This window comes from Dendrobates tinctorius, unplaced genomic scaffold, assembly GCF_039654945.1.
Source record: "Dendrobates tinctorius isolate UK_male_01 unplaced genomic scaffold, ASM3965494v1 ptg000491l, whole genome shotgun sequence".
In the NCBI taxonomy this organism is placed as follows: Eukaryota; Metazoa; Chordata; class Amphibia; order Anura; family Dendrobatidae; genus Dendrobates; species Dendrobates tinctorius.
This window is the reverse complement of record NW_027362152.1, coordinates 1,378,115-1,398,559: the sequence shown is the minus strand read 5'-3', so window position 1 is coordinate 1,398,559 and position 20,445 is coordinate 1,378,115. Positions and strand designations below refer to the sequence as shown.

The 20,445-nt window shown below is 55.0% G+C and overlaps 2 protein-coding genes across 5 annotated transcripts in view; one reads left to right on the top strand and one right to left on the bottom strand.

Annotated features, from left to right (window-relative positions):
- LOC141078030 (uncharacterized) overlaps window positions 1-20,445 on the bottom strand; it is a 432,903-nt gene that overhangs the window by 87,175 nt on the left and 325,283 nt on the right. The gene's annotated exons all lie outside the window — the stretch shown is intronic.
- Window positions 1-20,445, top strand: part of LOC141078032 (uncharacterized) — an 89,186-nt gene that overhangs the window by 1,232 nt on the left and 67,509 nt on the right. The window contains exon 1 of one of the 3 annotated variants that reach the window (XM_073564834.1): window positions 15,934-16,044. The exons of the other annotated variants lie outside the window; for them this stretch is intronic. The gene's annotated coding sequence lies outside the window, so the exon portion shown is untranslated. Of the gene's footprint in view, window positions 1-15,933; window positions 16,045-20,445 lie in introns of those variants that run through there. 3 annotated transcript variants of the gene reach the window in all.

Here is a 20,445-nt window from a genome sequence, read left to right as displayed (position 1 = left end):
AGAAGGAAGGGGTGGACAGACACCTGGAGTGGGCTCACAATTGGTAAGTTTTTTGCATCAAACGCAGAAACACAACATCACACAACACATAGAAAACAATGTTCTGCAGACCACACACAGCAAACAAATGCCTACATCCAAAGACATAACATTTTTTGTTTTCTTCTCTAGTCTTCCCAATCTGGTGCTCGGCCAAGAGGTCCTCGCAGTGCCTCCCAGGGTCGTCGGCGACAGCAACGCGGCGGTCACCAGCGTGTAAGTATAAATATTTTTGCTTTGTTTTTTTTGCACTTTTTATTTCATTTCTTTTGTGGAGGCTAATTATGTTGTTTTTGTCTTTTTCTTTAACAGCCTTCACAGCGTGCTCCCGACTCTGACGGTGAGGATGGAGGGATTGATGTGGACCGCCTCATCGATCTCGTCAGAGAAAGGGAGCCGCTCTGGAATATGGCTGACCGCCGCCATGCTGACCTGATCGTTACCCGACGACTCTGGGAGGAAATCTGTTCGCTCCTTGTGGACCGCTGGGAGGACCTCGATGCTCGGGCCCAGATTAAAGAGCGTAAGTATATACAGTACCGGTTGCTTGATTTAAACCAGTGTTTCCCGAACTCCAGTCCTCGTGGTCCCCACGGATCATGTGTTCAGGATTTCTATTTACTTTGGAAATCCTGAAAACATGACCCCTGGGGACCATGAGGACTGGAGTTTGGGAAACACTGATGTTGTATACTAACCACTTTGTCCTTTCTCGTTTCAGGGGAGAGAATTGTGAAGCGGTGGCGGTCTGTGAGGGATCGTTTCAAGAAGGAGTTCAATAAAGAGATGCGGGCCCCGAGTGGATCTGGAGGACGCAGGAGCAAGTACAAGTACGCACGAGCCCTGTCGTTCCTCCGGGAGACAATGCTCACCAGAAGGTAAATATTACACACCACATGTGACAAAAAAATGTTTAGATGTAACTTTTTTTTTTTCAGCCAGGGCCATGCCATGTCACTATTTTAATTGTTTTTTTTCTCTTTATTCCACAGCACGGTGAGCAGCACTCGGGAGCCTGCACGATTGGACCCTTCTGAGGCGATCCCTGAGGAGACCGGCACCGAGGGACACTTCGACCACCCCGGTACATCTGCACCTTCCCAGCCTTCCCACACATTCGACCCATCTGTCCCATCCACCAGCACAGGAGCATCGTGGCCGCCTACATTACATGAAGCTGCTGGTGAGGAGATCGCTTTCCCTTTACCCCACCCTTCTGCCCCTGCCACCTCTAGTACACCTGCGGGTACTGGGCGGCAGCGGCAGAGGGGTCAGGAAAAGAGTTATGCGCCAGAGTTCTTGCATCTGAATGCATCTTTCCAGAACTGTCTAAAAGTCTTGTCAGAGCAAATCTCCGCAGGCTTTCAGCAGATCAACTCCAGCATTCTGGAGGTGAAGACACTTCTGCAAACCATGCATTCAGAAGCAAGATCTTCGCCAAACCACACCTTTTTCAGGTCTGTTGTGGAGCGCATGGCAACACTATCTCCTACCCAGCAGATGCATGTAATGCATTCGTGCCACGGTGCTCTACAGCAGGTTACCTCCCAACCTCCACCTCCCACCACTGTAGTTCCTCCACCTGCACCCCCTCCAGCCACTTTCCATCCTCCCCCTCCTATTACATCTGCACCCCCTCCAGCCACTTTCCATCCTCCCCCTCCTATTACATCTGCACCCCCTCCAGCCACTTTCCATCCTCCCCCTCCTATTACGTACCAGCAACCTCCCCAGTACCAGCAACCTCCCCAGTACCAGACATCTCCCCACTTTCAGCAACCTGCCCCGTATCAAACTCCTTCCCCGTACCAAACTCCTTCCCCATACAACTTTCCATCAACATCATCTGCTCCTACAGTCCCTGCCCAACCCTCCACCGCCCACCACCTCTTCTGCCTCCCACATGTCCACCCATGCTGTAGCTTTTTCCACACCATCACCTCTAACTGTTCCTTCCCCACCACGATCCCAGTCCTCTCTCCACACTCCCAGTGTCGACGTGTCCCGCAGCCCCTCCAGCAGTATTTCCACCCCACACTACACAGATTTATGATGTGTTTTGTAATAAAAATGCCCAGTTTTTTTTCAAACCTTTATTAAAAAAGTTTTTTTAACTTTAAAAACAGTTTACAAACAAAAAAATATTTTAAATAAAAGTTAAATTATTGTTTACACTGGTTGTCTGTCATTTCTTTCTGCGGCGAAATATGTTTAAAAAAAAAGGTTAAATAAAGGGTATTTAAAAGGTAAAAAGGTATTCAAAACCAGGTATATAACTGTGGGTAAATTTTAGCTTTTTGCCACAGTTGTGTTCCTGGTTGTGTTTGAAGCAAAGTATTTCACCTAAAAAGTTGTGTTTATTGTTGGTGATTTCATAACCATGTACACAACTTTTGTTAAAAGGTGAAATACTTTGCATAAAACACAACCAGGTACACACCTGTGGCCTAAAGCTAAAAATAGTAAGACCATGATAAGATAGCCAACTTTGGTTGGCAAAGGTATATACTGTTGGTACAGAAGGTACACAAGTTTGGTTAGGGCACAAATCTTTCACACTCTGTCATCCTGCCAGTGTACTCTGCCTTGAGGTGACATAAAGTATAGTGCAAAATTGTCCCTCATTACTGAAACCGTCACAGAACTTCTAGTGGTAATGTCATGGTAATCTTGCAAGGTGGTTTCTTCAGAGGTGTCCTCAATGGAAATGGGTTCCTTGCAGATAACAAAATTGTGGAGTACCACGCAAGCTTTGATCACCTCGTCAACAGTTTCTGTCTTGAGGTTGATCGCAGTCAATAGGACCCGCCATTTGGCTGTCAGAATACCAAAGGTACATTCAACCATTCTTCTTGCTCTTGTGAGGCGGTAATTAAAAATGCGTTTTGGTCTTGTCAATCCTCTGCTAGAGTACGGTTTCAAAAGGTGTTCTGACAGCTGGAAGGCTTCATCCCCTACACAGACAAATGGCATAGGTGGACCAGATGTTTGCGGCAGCGGTCTAGGTGGTGGGAACTGGAAGGTGTTTCCATACAGTTTACGCCCCATGGCAGACAGTTTGAAAACTTGAGAGTCATTGGAGCGGCCATAGGCCCCAATATCAACAGCAATAAATTTGTATTCCACGTCAGCGATGGCCATGAGGACAATTGAAAAATATTTCTTGTAATTGAAATATTCCGATCCCGATCCGGCTGGCTTTACAATGCGGATATGTTTCCCGTCCACAGCGCCCAAGCAGTTGGGAAACTGACATATCTGTTGAAACTTGTCAGCAATTTCAATCCACCTCTCTGTTGTGGGCTCTGGTAAAAACTCTTCAGCTAAGGAGTCCCACAGTGCACGGCATGTGTACTTCACTATTCCTGATATGGTGGAAATCCCGAGTCTGTACTGGAAATGCAGTGACGAAAGGGATTCTCCAGTTGCAAGAAATCTGTGGGGAATTAAAAAACAATCAATTAGTTTAAAATCACAGCATTACATACCAAAACTGACCTATAACACTTGGAGATACAAACTACCACCAACAAGATTGCAGTGAAAGTGTGCTCTGATGCGAGCACATCCAATAAATGTGGCTTACCTTAAAGTCACCATCAGACGCTCTGCGGGTGAAACAGAGAAGCGGCAATAGGTGTCCGCTTTTCTTATGAGGTGTGCAATGCGCTCCACCAAGTAATCAAAATTCTCCATTTTCATCCGAACATATCCAAAAAATGTATCCGGGTTTCGTCGAAGGTCCATGCAGAGTGTAGAATAGACCCCATGCGTCATTCTCTTACCTGTGATGGGGTGGATCCACAAACGTCGTCTACGATGCCTGATGCGCTGCTGTCTCGCTCTCTCCTTCTTCAGAACAATCACCCTCAAACGATTCGCCTCCGCTATAAAATCTGCCAAATTCTTCAAAATATTTCCAATCACAACATCCATCTTCGCCAGTAACTTGCTCTTCTCTCCAACCTTTCTCCTCGACAACCTGTTAAAGAAGGGCTGTAGGAACACTCTATATATAGTTTTCCAGTAGCCAATCCCGTTCGGAAGGCCACAAGGGTCAATTTTAAAAACCGGATCCGGCGTAATCCGTCGAAAAACGGATAGAAAAACGGATGAACCGGATGAGACGGATCCGGTTTTGTCTGTCAAGAACAAGACGGATCCGGCAGAAAACCGGATCCGTCACATCCGGTTTTACTAAACATTTGCCGGATCCGGCGTTCCGGCACGACGCCGGATCGCTCCTGACGCCGAAAACCTGATGTGTGAAAGTAGCCTTACACACAGACCACACATGTGACTTGCGAGAAATACGCACCCGGTGTCTTTTAGTAAAGCCGGCAATTCAGTGCGCGATACAGTAAACTCACACTGACAGGTTTAATAAAGAAACCAAAGAATAGATATAGACACATAGAATACATATATATATATATATATATATATATATATATATATATATATACACACACACACACATACATATATCTATATATATATATGCATATATGTGTCTATATCTATTCTTTGGTTTCTGTTAGAAACCTGTCATAGGGCTCCATTATATGTCCATTTTGCAAGGCGGCAAGAAAATCTCACCATACGGATTACATACAGATGCTGACATGCGCAAAATACGAGAGCACACCTTGCTTACGGATGACATACGGAGCACTATTTAGGGGCCATTCACCCGTATTACGCATGTAAACTACTGACCGTACTTTGCGTCGGTGTGACCCCGGCCTTAGACTGAGGTCACACTTGTGAGAAACTCACACGAGTCTCGCACCTCAGTACCCGGCACTGCCGCCGGCACTCGGGACCGGAGTGTGAGGCTGCATGTATTTCTATGCGCTCCGGGTGCTGGCGGCAGTGCCGGGTATTGAGGTGCGAGTTTCTCACAAGTGTGATCCCGGCCTTAAGGGCCCTTTACACATAGCGATATCACTAAAGTCTCACCGATTTTGTGACGCAGCAGCGATATCACTACATGTGACACCTCCGACCGGCTCCCCCGCTGGCTATAGCTGATTGCGCGAGATCGGCCGCGTCCATTTCTCGTCGTCAGCTTCCTGCTGGCGCCGACGAGCAAGCCATGGACGCAGGCGGAAGACGGTGACCCTCGCCGCGTCTGACAGGTGAGTACGACCCCTGCGATGTCGCTGGTGAGATCTGTGTGGCAGCTCACTAGCGACCATTAGCGATGCAGCAGCGATCCTGACCGCGTCACATCGTAACGGGGCATCAGCCGGACTCTGGAAGGGGGGAAATAACCGAGATTTGGGCATTTTAGCTCCTGGTGTGGAGTCGATAGCACAATCATATGCCGCCATATAGTAGACAGCCGGTAACTGGCGATAATTCCCTCATGTGTGGGGTCTATTTCCCTCCAGAGAAATCACACGTTACATTCCACACATAACACTGTGTAGAGAAGGCGGCGCGGGGTAATTGTGCCAGTAGTGAGGGGCGAATAATGGCGGGAATGTCACTGACTGAGGAGAAGCCTCCATGGAGCGTCTTCACTCCGGAGATCATGTGACCCCTGACTCCTCCCCTCCTGTGACCTCATCACAGGTCCTGTGCACAGAGCAGCCATATATGTGGAGTGCGGCTCTGCAGGTAGAGGTATGTGGAGATTCCCCCCATTACTGAGCGCGGGGGACATTAACCCCTTCTGCACTGAGGCTCTCTTGGGGTTTTGTTGCCCCTTTATATATGCATCCTGGTCCCTTGTCCTGCTCCACCCCCCATAAATCCATACAGACCCCAATATATATATATATATACATCCTGGCTCTACCATCTTTATGCATCCTGGCTCCCCCAGATATATGCATCCTGGACCCCCATACATCCATCTTGGCCCCAATATATCCATCCTGGCTTCTTGTCCTGCCCCCCATGTGTATCCATCCTGGCCCCCCCATGTGTATCCATCCTGGCCCCCCTCATGTGTATCCATCCTGTCCCCCCAATGTGTATCCATCCTGTCCCCCCAATGTGTATCCATCCTGGCCCCCAATGTGTATCCATCCTGGCCCTCTCGTATGTATCCATCCTGGCCCCCCCATGTGTATCCATCCTGGCCCCCCCATGTGTATGCATCCTGGCCCCCTCATGTGTATCCATCCTGGCCCCCCAATGTGTATCCATCCTGGCCCTCTCGTATGTATCCATCCTGGCCCTCTCGTATGTATCCATCCTGGCCCTCTCGTATGTATCCATCCTGGCCCTCTCGTATGTATCCATCCTGGCCCCCCCGTGTGTATCCATCCTGGCCCCCCCGTGTGTATCCATCCTGGCCCCCCCGTGTGTATCCATCCTGGCCCCCCCATGTGTATCCATCCTGGCCCCCCCATGTGTATCCATCCTGGCCCCCCCATGTGTATCCATCCTGGCCCCCCCATGTGTATCCATCCTGGCCCACCCATGTGTATCCATCCTTGCTTCTTGTCCTGCCCCCCATATATCCATCCTGGCCCTCGTATGTATCCATCCTGGCCCTCTCGTATGTATCCATCCTGGCCCCCCCATGTGTATCCATCCTGGCCCTCTCGTATGTATCCATCCTGCCCCCCCCATGTGTATTCATCCTGGCCCCCCATGTGTATCCATCCTGGCACTCGTATGTATCCATCCTGGCCCCCCCATGTGTATCCATCCTGACCCCCCCATGTGTATCCATCCTGGCCCCCCCATGTGTATCCATCCTGGCCCCCCCATGTGTATCCATCCTGGCCCCCCCATGTGTATCCATCCTGGCTTCTTGTCCTGCCCCCCATATATCCATCCTGGCCCCCCAATGTGTATCCATCCTGGCCCTCTCGAATGTATCCATCCTGGCCCTCTCGTATGTATCCATCCTGGCCCCCCCCATGTGTATCCATCCTGACCCCTGGCCCCCCCATGTGTATCCATCCTGGCCCTCTCGTATGTATCAATCCTGGCCCCCCCATGTGTATCCATCCTGACCCCTGGCCCCCCCATGTGTATCCATCCTGGCCCTCTCGTATGTATCCATCCTGGCCCCCCCATGTGTATCCATCCTGGCCCTCTCGTATGTATTCATCCTGGCCCCCCCATGTGTATCCATCCTGGCCCCCCAACGTGTATCCATCCTGGCCCTCTCGTATGTATCCATCCTGGCCCTCTCGTATGTATCCATCCTGGCCCCCCCATGTGTATCCATCCTGGCCCCCCATGTGTATCCATCCTGGCCCCCCATGTGTATGCATCCTGGCCCCCCAATGTGTATCCATCCTGGCCCTCTCGTATGTATCCATCCTGGCCCTCTCGTATGTATCCATCCTGGCCCCCCCATGTGTATCCATCCTGGCCCCCCCATGTGTATCCATCCTGGCCCCCACATGTGTATCCATCCTGGCCCCCCCATGTGTATCCATCCTGGCCCCCCCATGTGTATCCATCCTGGCCCCCCCATGTGTATCCATCCTGGCTCCCCCATGTGTATCCATCCTGGCCCCTTGTCCTGCCCCCCATATATCCATCCTGGCCCTCTCGTATGTATCCATCCTGGCCCTCTCGTATGTATCCATCCTGGCCCCCCATGTGTATCCATCCTGGCCCCCCCATGTGTATCCATCCTGGCCCCCCCATGTGTATCCATCCTGGCCCCCCCATGTGTATCCATCCTGGCCCCCCCATGTGTATCCATCCTGGCCCCCCCATGTGTATCCATCCTGGCCCCCCATGTGTATCCATCCTGGCTTCTTGTCCTGCCCCCCATATATCCATCCTGGCCCTCTCGTATGTATCCATCCTGGCCCTCTCGTATGTATCCATCCTGTCCCCCCCATGTGTATCCATGCTGGCCCCCCCATGTGTATCCATCCTGGCCCTCTCGTATGTATCTATCCTGGCCCCCATGTGTATCCATCCTGGCCCCCCCATGTGTATCCATCCTGGCCCCCCCATGTGTATCCATCCTGGCCCCCCCATGTGTATTCATCCTGGCCCCCCCATGTGTATCCATCCTGGCCCCCCCATGTGTATCCATCCTGGGCCCCCCCATGTGTATCCATCCTGGCTTCTTGTCCTGCCCCCCATATATCCATCCTGGCCCCCCAATGTGTATCCATCCTGGCCCTCTCGTATGTATCCATCCTGGCCCCCCCATGTGTATCCATCCTGACCCCTGGCCCCCCCATGTGTATCCATCCTGGCCCCCCCATGTGTATCCATCCTGGCCCTCTCGTATGTATCAATCCTGGCCCCCCATGTGTATCCATCCTGACCCCTGGCCCCCCCATGTGTATCCATCCTGGCCCCCCCATGTGTATCCATCCTGGCCCTCTCGTATGTATTCATCCTGGCCCCCCCATGTGTATCCATCCTGGCCCTCTTGTATGTATCCATCCTGGCCCCCCCATGTGTATTCATCCTGGCCCTCTCGTATGTATCCATCCTGGCCCCCCAACGTGTATCCATCCTGGCCCTCTCGTATGTATCCATCCTGGCCCCCCCATGTGTATCCATCCTGGCCCCCCCATGTGTATTCATCCTGGCCCCCCATGTGTAGCCATCCTGGCCCCCCCATGTGTAGCCATCCTGGCCCTCTCGTATGTATCCATCCTGGCCCCCCCATGTGTATCCATCCTGACCCCTGGCCCCCCCGTGTGTATCCATCCTGACCCCTGGCCCTCCCGTGTGTATCCATCCTGACCCCTGGCCCCCCGTGTGTATCTATCCTGACCCCTGGCCCCCCCATGTGTATCCATCCTGGCCCCCCATGTGTATCCATCCTTGCCCTCTCGTATGTATCCATCCTGGCCCCCCCATGTGTATCCATCCTGGCCCTCTTTTATGTATCCATCCTGGCCCCCCCATGTTTAGCCATCCTGGCCCCCCCATGTGCAGCCATCCTGGCCCCCCCATGTGTATCCATCTTGGCCCTCTCTTATGTATCCATCCTGGCCCTCTCTTATGTATCCATCCTGGCCCCCCATGTGTATCCATCCTGGCCCCCCATGTGTATCCATCCTGGCCCCCCCATGTGTATCCATCCTGGCCCCCCCATGTGTATCCATCCTGGCCCCCCCCATGTGTATCCATCCTGGCTCCCCATGTGTATCCATCCTGGCCCTCTCGTATGTATCCATCCTGGCCCCCCCATGTGTATCCATCCTGGCCCCGCCATGTGTATCCATCCTGGCCCTCTCGTATGTATCCATCCTGGCCCCCCCATGTGTATCCATCCTGGCCCCCCCATGTGTATCCATCCTGGCCCTCTCGTATGTATCCATCCTGGCCCCCCATGTGTATCCATCCTGGCTCCCCATGTGTATCCATCCTGGCCCTCTCGTATGTATCCATCCTGGCCCCGCCATGTGTATCCATCCTGGCCCCGCCATGTGTATCCAACCTGGCCCCGCCAAGTGTATCCATCCTGCCCCCCCCCCCATGTGTATCCATCCTGCCCCCCCCCCATGTGTATCCATCCTGCCCCCCCCATGTGTATCCATCCTGGCCCCCCCATGTGTATCCATCCTGGCCCCCCCATGTGTATCCATCCTAGCCCCCCCATGTGTATCCATCCTGGCCCCCCATGTGTATCCATCCTGGCCCCCCATGTGTATCCATCCTGGCCCCCCATGTGTATCCATCCTGGCCCCCCCATGTGTATCCATCCTGGCCCTCTCGTATGTATCCATCCTGGCCCCCCCATGTGTATCCATCCTATTCCCCCCATGTGTATCCATCCTGCCCCCCCATGTGTATCCATCCTGGCCCTCTCGTATGTATCCATCCTGGCCCCCCATGTGTATCCATCCTGGCCCCCCATGTGTATCCATCCTGGCCCCCCATGTGTATCCATCCTGGCCCCCCATGTGTATCCATCCTGGCCCCCCCATGTGTATCCATCCTGGCCCTCTCGTATGTATCCATCCTGCCCCCCCCATGTGTATCCATCCTGGCCCCCCCATGTGTATCCATCCTGGCCCCCCCATGTGTATCCATCCTGGCTTTTTGTCCTGCCCCTCATATATCCATCCTGGCCCCCCAATGTGTATCCATCCTGGCCCTCTCGTATGTATCCATCCTGACCCCTGGCCCCCCCATGTGTATCCATCCTGGCCCCCCCATGTTTATCCATCCTGGCCCCCCCATGTGTATCCATCCTGCCCCCCCCCATGTGTATCCATCCTGGCTTCTTGTCCTGCCCCCCATATATCCATCCTGGCCCCCCAATGTGTATCCATCCCGGCCCTCTCGTATGTATCCATCCTGACCCCTGGCCCCCCCATGTGTATCCATCCTGGCCCCCCCATGTGTATCCATCCTGGCCCTCGTATGTATCCATCCTGGCCCCCCCCCGTGTGTATCCATCCTGACCCCTGGCCCCCCCATGTGTATCCATCCTGGCCCTCCATGTGTACCCATCCTGACCCCTGGCCCCCCCATGTGTATCCATCCTGGCCCCCCATGTGTATCCATCCTGCCCCCCATGTGTATCCATCCTAGCCCCCCCATGTGTATCCATCCTAGCCCCCCATGTGTATCCATCCTAGCCCCCCCATGTGTATCCATCCTGGCCCCCCAATGTGTATCCATCCTGCCCCCCCATGTGTATCCATCCTGGCCCTCTCGTGTGTATCCATCCTGACCCTCTCGTATGTATCCATCCTGGCCCCCCGTGTGTATCCATCCTGGCCCCCCGTGTGTATCCATCCTGGCCCCCCCATGTGTATCCATCCTGGCCCCCCCATGTGTATCCATCCTGGCCCCCCCATGTGTATCCATCCTGGCCCCCCCCATGTGTATCCATCCTGGCCCCCCCATGTGTATCCATCCTGGCCCCCTCATGTGTATCCATCCTGGCCCCCTCATGTGTATCCATCCTGGCTTCTTGTCCTGCCCCCCATATATCCATCCTGGCCCCCCAATGTGTATCCATCCTGGCCCTCTCGTATGTATCCATTCTGGCCCTCTCGTATGTATCCATCCTGGCCCTCTCGTATGTATCCATCCTGGCCCCCCCATGTGTATCCATCCTGGCCCCCCCATGTGTATCCATCCTGCCCCCCCCCATGTGTATCCATCCTGGCCCCCCCCATGTGTATCCATCCTGGCCCCCCCATGTGTATCCATCCTGGCCCCCCCATGTGTATCCATCCTGGCCCCCCCATGTGTATCCATCCTGGCCCCCCCCATGTGTAGCCATCCTGGCCCCCCCATGTGTATCCATCCTGGCCCTCTCGTATGTATCCATCCTGGCCCCCCATGTGTATGCATCCTGGCCCCCCATGTGTAGCCATCCTGGCCCCTCCATGTGTATCCATCCTGGCCCCCCATGTATATCCATCCTGGCTCCCCATGTGTATCCATCCTGGCCCTCTCGTATGTATCCATCCTGGCCCCCCCATGTGTATCCATCCTGGCCCCGCCATGTGTATCCATCCTGGCCCTCTCGTATGTATCCATCCTGGTCCCCCCATGTGTATCCATCCTGGCCCCCCCATGTGTATCCATCCTGGCCCTCTCGTATGTATCCATCCTGGCCCCCCATGTGTATCCATCCTGGCTCCCCATGTGTATCCATCCTGGCCCCGCCATGTGTATCCATCCTGGCCCCGCCATGTGTATCCATCCTGGCCCCGCCATGTGTATCCATCCTGGCCCCGCCATGTGTATCCATCCTGGCCCCGCCATGTGTATCCATCCTGGCCCCGCCATGTGTATCCATCCTGGCCCCCCCCATGTGTATCCATCCTGCCCCCCCATGTGTATCTATCCTGCCCCCCCATGTGTATCCATCCTAGCCCCCCCATGTGTATCTATCCTGCCCCCCCATGTGTATCCATCCTAGCCCCCCCATGTGTATCCATCCTGCCCCCCCCCTGTGTATCTATCCTGGCCCTCTCGTATGTATCCATCCTGGCCCCCCATGTGTATCCATCCTGGCCCCCCCATGTGTATCCATCCTGGCCCCCCCATGTGTATCCATCCTGGCCCCCCCATGTGTATCCATTCTGGCCCCCCCATGTGTATCCATTCTGGCCCCTCAATGTGTATCCATCCTGCCCCCCCATGTGTATCCATCCTGGCCCTCTCGTGTGTATCCATCCTGGCCCCCCATGTGTATCCATCCTGGCCCCCCCATGTGTATCCATTCTAGCCCCCCCATGTGTATCCATTCTAGCCCCCCCATGTGTATCCATCCTGGCCCCACCATGTGTATCCATCCTGGCTTCTTGTCCTGCCCCCCATATATCCATCCTGGCCCCCCAATGTGTATCCATCCTGGCCCTCTCGTATGTATCCATCCTGGCCCCCCCATGTGTATCCATCCTGGCCCCCATGTGTATCCATCCTGGCCCCCCCATGTGTATCCATCCTGGCTTCTTGTCCTGCCCCCCATATATCCATCCTGGCCCCCCAACGAGTATCCATCCTGGCCCTCTCGTATGTATCCATCCTGGCCCTCTCATATGTATCCATCCTGGCCCCCCCATGTGTATCCATCCTGGCCCTCTCGTATGTATCTATCCTGGCCCCCATGTGTATCCATCCTGGCCCCCCCATGTGTATCTATCCTGGCCCCCCATGTGTATCCATCCTGGCCCCCCCATGTGTATCCATCCTGACCCCCCCCATGTGTATCCATCCTGGCCCCCCCATGTGTATCCATCCTGGCCCCCCCATGTGTATCCATCCTGGCCCCCCCATGTGTATCTATCCTGGCCCCCCCTATGTGTATCTATCCTGGCCCCCCCTATGTGTATCCATCCTAGCTTCTTGTTCTGCCCCCCATATATCCATCCTGGCCCCCCAATTTGTATCCATCCTGGCCCTCTCGTATGTATCCATCCTGGCCCTCTCGTATGTATCCATCCTGGCCCCCCCATATGTATCCATCCTGACCCCTGGCCCCCCCATGTGTATCCATCCTGGCCCCCCCATGTGTATCCATCCTGGCCCTCTCGTATGTATCCATCCTGGCCCCCCATGTGTATCCATCCTGACCCCTGGCCCCCCCATGTGTATCCATCCTGGCCCCCCCATGTGTATCCATCCTGGCACTCTCGTATGTATCCATCCTGGCCCCCCCATGTGTATCCATCCTGGCCCCCCCATGTGTATCCATCCTGGCCCCCCCCATGTGTATCCATCCTGGCCCCCCATGTGTATCCATCCTGGCCCTCTCGTATGTATCCATCCTGGCCCCCCATGTGTATCCATCCTGGCCCTCTCGTATGTATCCATCCTGGCCCCCCCATGTGTATTCATCCTGGCCCCCCCATGTGTATCCATACTGGCCCTCTCGTATGTATCCATCCTGGCCCCCCCATGTGTATCCATCCTGGCCCCCCCCATGTGTATCCATCCTGGCCCCCCCATGTGTATCCATCCTGGCCCCCCCATGTGTATCCATCCTGGCCCCCCCATGTGTATCCATCCTGGCCCCCCATGTGTATCCATCCTGGCCCCCCCATGTGTATCCATCCTGACCCCTGGCCCCCCCGTGTGTATCCATCCTGACCCCTGGCCCCCCATGTGTATCCATCCTGGCCCCCCCATGTGTATCCATCCTGTCCCTCGTATGTATCCATCCTGGCCCCCCCATGTGTATCCATCCTGGCCCTCTCGTATGTATCCATCCTGGCCCCCCCATGTGTATCCATCCTGGCCCCCTATGTGTATCCATCCTGGCCCCCCCATGTGTATCCATCCTGGCCCCCCCATGTGTATCCATCCTGGCCCCCCCATGTGTATCCATCCTGGCCCCCCCATGTGTATCCATCCTGGCCCCCCCATGTGTATCCATCCTGGCCCCCCCATGTGTATCCATCCTGGCCCCCCCATGTGTATCCATCCTGGCCCCCCCATGTGTATCCATCCTGGCCCCCCCCATGTGTATCCATCCTGGCCCCCCCATGTGTATCCATCCTGGCCCCCCCATGTGTATCCATCCTGGCCCCCCCATGTGTATCCATCCTGGCCCCCCATGTGTATCCATCCTGGCCCCCCCATGTGTAGCCATCCTGGCCCCCCATGTGTATCCATCCTGGCCCTCTCGTATGTATCCATCCTGGCCCCCCCATGTATATCCATCCTGACCCCTGGCCCCCCCGTGTGTATCCATCCTGACCCCTGGCCCCCCATGTGTATCCATCCTGGCCCCCCCATGTGTATCCATCGTGTCCCTCGTATGTATCCATCCTGGCCCCCCCATGTGTATCCATCCTGGCTCCCCATGTGTATCCATCCTGGCCCTCTCATGTGTATCCATCCTGGCCCCCCCATGTGTATCCATCCTGGCCCCGCCATGTGTATCCATCCTGGCCCTCTCATATGTATCCATCCTGGCCCCCCATGTGTATCCATCCTGGCCCTCCATGTGTGTCCATCCTGGCCCTCTCATGTGTGTCCATCCTGGCCCTCTCATGTGTATCCATCCTGGCCCCCCCATGTGTATCCATCCTGGCCCTCTGGTATGTATCCATCCTGGCCCCCCATGTGTATCCATCCTGGCCCCCCATGTGTATCCATCCTGGCCCCCCATGTGTATTCATCCTGCCCCCCCCATGTGTCGGCATCCTGGCACCCCAAGTGTAGCCATCCTGGCCCTCCCATATGCATTCATCCTGGCAAAAAATACGGATTACACACAGACCACACATGTGACTTGCGAGAAATACGCACCTGGTGTCTTTTAGTAAAGCCGGCAATTCAGTGCGCGATACAGTAAACTCACACTGACAGGTTTAATAAAGAAACCAAAGAATAGATATAGACACATAGAATACATATATATATATATATATATACATACACACACACACACACACACACACACACACACACACACACACACACACACACACACACACATATATCTATATATATATGCATATATGTGTCTATATCTATTCTTTGGTTTCTGTTAGAAACCTGTCATAGGGCTCCATTATATGTCCATTTTGCAAGGCGGCAAGAAAATCTCACCATACGGATTACATACAGATGCTGACATGCGCAAAATACGCGAGCACACCTTGCTTACGGATGACATACGGAGCACTATTTAGGGGCCATTCACCCGTATTACGCATGTAAACTACTGACCGTACTTTGCGTCGGTGTGACCCCGGCCTTAGACTGAGGTCACACTTGTGAGAAACTCACACGAGTCTCGCACCTCAGTACCCGGCACTGCCGCCGGCACTCGGGACCGGAGTGTGAGGCTGCATGTATTTCTATGCGCTCCGGGTGCTGGCGGCAGTGCCGGGTATTGAGGTGCGAGTTTCTCACAAGTGTGATCCCGGCCTTAAGGGCCCTTTACACATAGCGATATCACTAAAGTCTCACCGATTTTGTGACGCAGCAGCGATATCACTACATGTGACACCTCCGACCGGCTCCCCCGCTGGCTATAGCTGATTGCGCAAGATCGGCCGCGTCCATTTCTCGTCGTCAGCTTCCTGCTGGCGCCGACGAGCAAGCCATGGACGCAGGCGGAAGACGGTGACCCTCGCCGCGTCTGACAGGTGAGTACGACCCCTGCGATGTCGCTGGTGAGATCTGTGTGGCAGCTCACTAGCGACCATTAGCGATGCAGCAGCGATCCTGACCGCGTCACATCGTAACGGGGCATCAGCCGGACTCTGGAAGGGGGGAAATAACCGAGATTTGGGCATTTTAGCTCCTGGTGTGGAGTCGATAGCACAATCATATGCCGCCATATAGTAGACAGCCGGTAACTGGCGATAATTCCCTCATGTGTGGGGTCTATTTCCCTCCAGAGAAATCACACGTTACATTCCACACATAACACTGTGTAGAGAAGGCGGCGCGGGGTAATTGTGCCAGTAGTGAGGGGCGAATAATGGCGGGAATGTCACTGACTGAGGAGAAGCCTCCATGGAGCGTCTTCACTCCGGAGATCATGTGACCCCTGACTCCTCCCCTCCTGTGACCTCATCACAGGTCCTGTGCACAGAGCAGCCATATATGTGGAGTGCGGCTCTGCAGGTAGAGGTATGTGGAGATTCCCCCCATTACTGAGCGCGGGGGACATTAACCCCTTCTGCACTGAGGCTCTCTTGGGGTTTTGTTGCCCCTTTATATATGCATCCTGGTCCCTTGTCCTGCTCCACCCCCCATAAATCCATACAGACCCCAATATATATATATATATATATATATATATATATATATATATATATATATACATATACATCCTGGCTCTACCATCTTTATGCATCCTGGCTCCCCCAGATATATGCATCCTGGACCCCCATACATCCATCTTGGCCCCAATATATCCATCCTGGCTTCTTGTCCTGCCCCCCATGTGTATCCATCCTGACCCCCCCCATGTGTATCCATCCTGGCCCCCCCATGTGTATCCATCCTGGCCCCCCCATGTGTATCCGTCCTGGCCCCCCCATGTGTATCCGTCCTGGCCCCCCCATGTGTATCCATCCTGGCCCCCCCATGTGTATCCATCCTGGCCACCCCATGTGTATCCATCCTGGCCTCTTGTCCTGCCCCCCATATATCCATCCTGTCCCCCCAATGTGTATCCATCCTGGCCCTCTCGTATGTATCCATTCTGGCCCCCCCATGTGTATCCATCCTGACCCCTGGCCCCCCCATATGTATCCATCCTGGCCCCCTCATGTGTATCCATCCTGGCCCCCCCATGTGTATCCATCCTGGCCCCCCCCATGTGTATCCATCCTGGCCCCCCCATGTGTATCCATCCTGGCCTCTTGTCCTGCCCCCCAATGTGTATCCATCCTGGCCCTCTCGTATGTATCCATCCTGGCACTCTCGTATGTATCCATCCTGGCCCCCCCATGTGTATCCATCCTGGCCCCCCCATGTGTATCCATCCTGGCCCTCTCGTATGTGTCTATCCTGGCCCCGTCCATCCTGGCACCCCATGTGTGTCCATCCTGGCACCCCATGTGTATCCATCCTTGCCCCCCATGTGTATCCATCCTGGCCCCCAAAGTGTATGCATCCTGGGACCCCATGTGTAGCCATCCTGGCACACCTTGTGTAGCCATCCTGGCACCCCTTGTGTAGCCATCCTGGCACCCCTTGTGTAGCCTTCCTGGCACCCCATGTGTAGCCTTCCTGGCACCCCATGTGTAGCCTTCCTGGCACCCCATGTGTAGCCATCCTGGCACCCCATGTGTAGCCATCCTGGCACCCCATGTGTAGCCATCTTGGCACCCCATGTGTAGCCATCCTGGCACCCCATGTGTAGCCATCCTTGCTCCCCGATGTGTATCTAACCTGGCCCCCCGATGTGTATCCAACCTGGCTCCCCGATGTGTATCCAACCTGGCTCCACCATATGTATCCATCCTGGCCCCCCATTTGTCTCTATCCTGGCCCTCCATTTTCATCCATCCTGTCCCCCCATGTGTCTCCATTCTGGCCCTCCAATGTGTCTCTCCTGGCCCTCCATGTTCATCCATCCTTGCCCCAACATGTGTCTCCATCCTGACCCCCCGATGTGTATCCATCCTGGCCCTCGATGTGTAGCCATCCTGGCCCTCGCTGTGTATCCATCCTGGCTCCCCGATGTGTATCCATCCTGGCTCCCCGATGTGTATCCAACCTGGCTCCCCCATGTGCATCCATCCTGGCACCCCATGTGTATCCATTCTGGAACCCCCATATGTATCCATCCTGGCCCCCCATTTGTCTCTATCCTGGCCCTCCATGTTCATCCATCCTGCCCCCCCATGTGTCTCTATTCTGGCCCTCCCATGTGTCTCTCCTGGCCCTCCATGTTCATCCATCCTGGCCCCCCCCGATGTGAATTCATTCTGGCTCCCCGATGTGCATCCATCCTGGACCCCCGATGTGTATCCATCCTGGCTCCCCCATATGGATCCATCCTGACACCCCATGTGTATCCATTCTGGACCTGGCACCCCATGTGTAGCCATCCTGGACCCCTGATGTGTATCCATCCTGCCCCCCCCATGTGTAGCCATCCTGCCCCCCCCATGTGTAGCCATCATGGCCCCCCCATGTGTAGCCATCCTGACACCCCGTGCGCATCCATCCTGCCCCCCTATTTGTATCTATCCTGGTCCCCCCAATGTGTCTCTATCTTGGCCATCCATTTTCATCCATCCTGGCCCCCCATGTGTGTCTATCCTGGCACCTCATGTGTCTCCATCCTGGCCCCCCATGTGTTTCCATCCTGCCCCCCTTCAAGTGTATCCATCCTGGCACCCCATGTGTGTCCATTGTGGCACCCCATGTGTGTCCATTGTGGCACCCCATGTGTGTCCATTGTGGCACCCCTTGTGTGTCCATTGTGGCACCCCTTGTGTGTCCATTGTGGCACCCCTTGTGTGTCCATTGTGGCACCCCTTGTATGTCCATTGTGGCACTCCATGTGTGTCCATTGTGGCACCCCATGTGTCTCCATCCTGGCCCCCCATGTGTATCCATCCTGCCCCCCTTCAAGTGTATCCATCCTGGCACCCGATTTGTGTCCATTGTGGCACCCCATGTGTGTCCATTGTGGCACCCCATGTGTGTCCATTGTGGCACCCCATGTGTGTCCATTGTGGCACCCCATGTGTGTCCATTGTGGCACCCCATGTGTGTCCATCGTGGCACCCCATGTGTAGCCATGCTGCCCCCCTGTTATCAATGGGTCATCGAGGAGGATGGAGCAATAGGCTAAGCCACCAGAAAACCAGAGAGGTTGGTCACTCAGCGGATTGCAGACCCTTAATCTTAACAACACAACTAGCAGTAGCCGTGGGGCGTACCTACGATGCCCTAGACGCCTCGGCACAGCCGGAGAGATAACTAAGCCTGAAGTAAGAAGGGTGAAATCTAAACTTCCCCGGAGCAGACCCTAAAGGAATAGATAGCCCCCAAACATATATTGTCGGTGAGACGAGATGAAGCACAAACACAGACAGAAAATAGACTGAGCAAATGGTGGGGCCCAAGCTGTCTAGATAGGACAGGAAAGGCAATCACGCAAAAAACCCTAAAAATTCCAACACGTCTGATGTGCAAAATTACTGAGGTTACACAACCTCGCCCCCACTATTTCAGCGCTCAGGTGTGAACTGGCAGCAAGCAACAGGCTAATACAGCAGGAGGCAGAGCAAACCATGTGTTTCCATCCTCGCTCCACCATGTGTATCCATCCTGGCGCCCCCATGTGTATCCATCCTGCCCCCCATGTGTATCCATCCTGCCCCCCATGTGTATCCATCTTGCCCCCCCCCATGTGTATCCATCCTGGCCCCCCATGTGTATCCATCCTGGCCCCCCATGTGTATCCATCCTGGCCCCCCATGTGTATCCATCCTGGCCCCCCATGTGTATCCATCCTGGCCCCCCATGTGTATCCATCCTGGCCCCCCATGTGTATCCATCCTGGCCCCCCATGTGTATCCATCCTGGCCCCCCATGTGTATCCATCCTGGCCCCCCATGTGTATCCATCCTGGCCCCCCATGTGTATCCATCCTGGCGCCCCCATGTGTCTCCATCCTGGCCCCCCATGTGTATCCATCCTGGCCCCCCCATGTGTATCCATCCTGGCCCCCCATGTGTATCCATCCTGGCCCCCCCATGTGTTTCCATCTTGCCCCCCATGTGTATCCATCCTAGCACCCCATGTATATCCATCCTGGCGCCCCCATGTGTCTCCATCCTGGCCCCCCATGTGTATCCATCTTGCCCCCATGTGTATCCATCCTAGCACCCCATGTGTATCCATCCTGGCCCCCCATGTGTATCCATCCTGGCCCCCCATGTGTATCCATCCTGGCCCCCCCATTTGTCTCCTTCCTGGCTCCCCATGTGTCTCTATCCTGGCCCCACATGTTTCTCTATCCTGGCCCCCCATGTGTCTCCTTCCTGCCCCCCCATGTGTCTCTGTCCTGGCCCCCCATGTGTCTCCTTCCTGGCCCCCCATGTGTCTCCTTCCTGGCCCCCCATGTGTCTCTATCCAGGCCCCCCCCATGTGTCTCTGTCCTGGCCCCCCATGTGTCTATCCTGGCCCCCCATGTGTCTGTCCTGGCCCCCATGTGTCTCTGTCCTGGCCCCCATGTGTCTCTGTCCTGGCCCCCCATGTGTCTCCTTCCTGGCTCCCCATGTGTCTCCTTCCTGGCCCCCCATGTGTCTCTGTCCTGGCCCCCCATGTGTCTCCTTCCTGGCCCCCCCATGTGTCTCCTTCCTGGCCCCCCATGTGTCTCCTTCCTGGCCCCCCATGTGTCTCTATCCAGGCCCCCCCCATGTGTGTCTATCCTGGCCCCCCATGTGTCTATCCTGGCCCCCCCATGTGTCTCTGTCTTGGCCCCCCATGTGTCTCTGTCCTGGCCTCCCATGTGTCTCTATCCTGGCCCCCCATGTGTCTCTGTCCTGGCCCCCCATGTGTCTC